Below are 3,772 nucleotides of genomic sequence, written 5' to 3' on the forward strand. Positions count from 1 at the left end.
CATTTTCAAACTTATCCTCAGAGTGGGGCTGGGACAATAGGGTACCCGGCCAACCCAGGTTGGTTCCCCAGCACCCCATACGGCCCCCTGAGCACTGCCAGGAGTGATTCCTGAGAGCAGAGTGAGGAGCAAGCCCTGAGCACTGAGAGTCCAGGAACAATTCTTTGCTTCCCAGATTTTTCCATTCTCTCCATCCCACCCTGGACCTTGCAGCTGGTCCTGGGTCTGACTCACCTCCCAGGTTCCACAGCTCTTCCTGGGGTCCAGCCGGTGCTACGACCTGCCTCACGGAGCTGCCAGCCGCTTTGGCCAGGGTGCAGTCCCCTCAGCAGGCTGAGATTACTGAGTCATGAGGAACTTCTCAGCCCTCTCCCCCTCCACCTCCGTTTCCCATGAAATCGGGCTCCCTGGGAGGCCCTGACAGGGGGGTGAACAAGCATGAGGGGGTGGGGGGGGCAATCAGCCGGGAGCCTCACAGTGCTCCTTTGTGTGTGTCCCCTGCCCGCTCCGGGCTCCGGAGAGCCCTGCTCAGCCATGTGGAAGCTGGGCACTGGGCCAGCGCTGTACTCTCCTCTCTGGCCCCTGCCTCAACCACAGAAGGGTTGGAGCGAGTCACTCCCACCCAGGGGACAGACCAAAGGAAGTCACATAGACCAGTTCTTGCCTGGCGATGCCCGGGCAGGATGCTGGCAACCCAGGGCACTCTCCACAATGTCACCCCCAAAGAGTTCCTGACCCTCTGGCTGTGGTCCGTTTTTGTGGGCCACATCCGGTGGTGCTCAGGGCCTGTTCCTGGCTCTGCTCTCAGGGTTTTCTCCCGGCAGGGCTCAGGGAGTTATACTTCAATGGCCCAGATCAAACTCAGGTCAACCATGTGCCAGGCAAGCACCCTCCCTGCTGTAATTCCTGAATGCAGAGCCAGGAGTAACCCCTGAGTATTGCTGGTTGCAACCCCAAAAAACGGGAAAAAAAGCTGAATGAGATAAATAAGGTCATTCTCCGCCCCCTTCCAGTGTGGCTGGTGTCCTTGGAAGAAGGGGGCATTTGGGCCCAGAAGGGGAAACACGGGTCCAGGCAGGTGGAGAGGGCAGATGACTTATGTCGGAGGAAGCCAGGGGGAGGAGACACCATCTATTCCTTTGATTCCCCTGAACCTCGGGAAACATGAGAAAGTGAATTTGCCTTTGTTGAAACTGCTCCATCTGCAGAAGTCGTCCACCTGTTAGGACACCAGGCCCAGGGTGGGAAACGTGTGAGACAGAACATGGAGTTAAAACTGGGCTGTCCCACGGGAAGAACCTCAAAGGTCCCAGCTGAGGTTAGTCGAGTCAGGAATGATTCCGTGGAACCAGAGTGAGAGCCTTGGAGCTGCAGAGGCCTGGCGTTCTCCAGGGCCTAGCCAGGTGTGTTTTGGGGGGCCCGGCTTCCAAGGGCATTACACCTACACACAGCCCACCCCCTGCCTCTTGTCCTCATGTCCTCCGGACTCCAGTTTATGTCTGCTCCTGTAGGGCCACTGGAAAAGGAAGGAGCTGCGCTGTCCTTGTTGCAGTAGTAATCAGAGGTGGAGCTTTTGCACTGGGGCATCCAGTGTGTCCGGGGAAAGGTGCTGCCGTCCAGCTCCTAGCCTCATAGTCCCAGCAGCCAGCTGTCTCGCTTCCCTGGTGGTGGGGAGTTAAGAGCCGAGTTCCCCTTCGAGGGCTCCTGTTTCTTCTGTGACAGAGAAGTCCCTCCCATTCCCTCGCAGGGAGAAGGGCATCAGAGGTTGGGCGGTGAGACCAGGACTCCAGCCCTTAACCTACTGTATGTCTTCAAGCACACCCCTTCCAAAAGTCTTCACATCTGGATGGCCTGGCTGAGGTCCCGCCTGCCCCAGGGCAGCAGGAGGATGCAGTCCATCCCAGGACACTGACCACGTCTGATACACGCGTCAGGGGCAGCTCCTTCCTCTTTCAGTGGTCCTACAGGAGCAGACATAAACTGGAGTCCGGAGGGCACGAGGATGAGGGGCCGGGGGTGGGCTGTTTGTAGGTGTAATGCCCTTGGAAGCCCGGCTCCCCAAAACACACCTGGCTAGCACCCTGGAGAGCGCCAGGCCCCTGGCGCGTGTATCAGACGTGGTCAGTGTCCTGGGATGGACTACACTCAGAAATCACTCCTGGTGGTGCTCAGGGATCCTATGATCCTATGGAATGTCGAGGGTCAAACCTGGGTTGGCTGCCTGCAGAGCAAGCACTTTACCTGCTGTATTATCCAGCCTCTACTTTTCCTTTCTGTTTTAAAAGAAGAGACCTTCTCAGGTCCCCAAAGAAGAATAGAAAGAGCTATGCTTGGAATATCACGTTTCACTCAAATGAGAGAAAGAATCCAGAGTTCCGACATCCGTCAACGATCAAGAATCAGGGACGCTGTCTCATTTGCCAAGGTGTCAAAAATCAGATGGGCTGGTCACGTAATGAGATTTAAAGATGACCGCTGGACTAGAGCTGTTACCGACTGGATTCCACGGGATGTCGAAAGACTGCGTGGCTGCCCACCTACCAGATGGTCAGACTTCTTCGTCAAGATCATGAACGATCGGTTTGAGGCCCTTCATGTTCCCGGAGCGAAGAGATGCCACTGGGCTACACTAGCACGCAGCAGGGACAGATGGAGACGTTACTGGCGCCCGCTCGAGCAAATCGACGACTAACGGGAAGTTAAGTGATTAAGTGATTTAAAAGAAGAAGTAATGGTATTAATAGTGGGAAAAGATGTGCTAGCCACGAGTTGAATGTTCACGTTTCCTCAGTGCATGCACTGGAGCCCTGGCCCAATGCAGTGGTGTTGGGTGGGGTCTGGGGAGCTGACTGGGCCCCCAGGAATCCTTACACAGGAGGAAGGACACAAACGAGAAGGTGATGAGGCAAGGCCCTCACCAGCCCCTGATCACGCTGACCCCAGATCTAGAATGTCTAGACAGGGGACTGCGAGACACTGGGGAGAAGAGAAAAAGTGCAGGAGGTGGGCCATGCTGTTGCTGCAGGGTGCGCCCAACACTGAACCTCCTCCCCCCAGGGTAAAATGTGCCCGTGGGAAAGCAATGCAGGGAGCTATGAAAAATGATAGAAAGGTTCGGTGGTAAGCTTGAGGTTATCTGCTGAGATAGGACCAGGATTAGGGAAGGCGCTTGCTTTGAGTCCCCAGACCCTATCAGGAGTCATTCCGAAACAAAAACCAGGAGTAAGCTTTAAGCACCCCCGGGTGTGCCTCCCGGAAAAAAAAAAAGAAACAGGAATGTTTAAAATTTTTCTTCTTGGGGCTGGAGTGTTAGCTCAGCGGGTAGGGCGTTTGCCTTGCATGTGGCCGACCGAGTTCAATTCCCAGCATCCCATATGGTCCCCTGAGCACCGCCAGGGGTAGTTCTTGAGTGCAGACCCAGGAGCAGCCCCTGTGCATTGCCGGGTATGACCCAAAAAGAAAAAAAAAATATTTTTCTTCTTGGTACCCATCCCGCCAGGCTGCAGGAGAGCGCGCAGCTGGGGTGGGCGGAGCCTGTTGCTACGGACTGTGGATGTGCGCTTGAGAGGCGGAGCCTGTTGCTACGGGCGGCCGAAGTGCGCTTGAGGGGCGGAGTCTTTTCGCGACAGGCGGCGGAAGTGAGCTGGAGGGACGGAGCCGGTTGGCTCGGGCGGTCGGAAGTGAGTTTAGGGGCAGGCCTGTTGCTAGGGCCGGTGGATGGGCGCTTGGTGGGCGGGGCCTGTTGCTACGGGTGGCGGAAGTGAGCGGAGGG

The sequence above is a fragment of the Sorex fumeus genome, unplaced genomic scaffold, assembly GCF_029834395.1.
Source record: "Sorex fumeus unplaced genomic scaffold, SorFum_2.1 ptg000024l, whole genome shotgun sequence".
In the NCBI taxonomy this organism is placed as follows: domain Eukaryota; kingdom Metazoa; phylum Chordata; class Mammalia; order Eulipotyphla; family Soricidae; genus Sorex; species Sorex fumeus.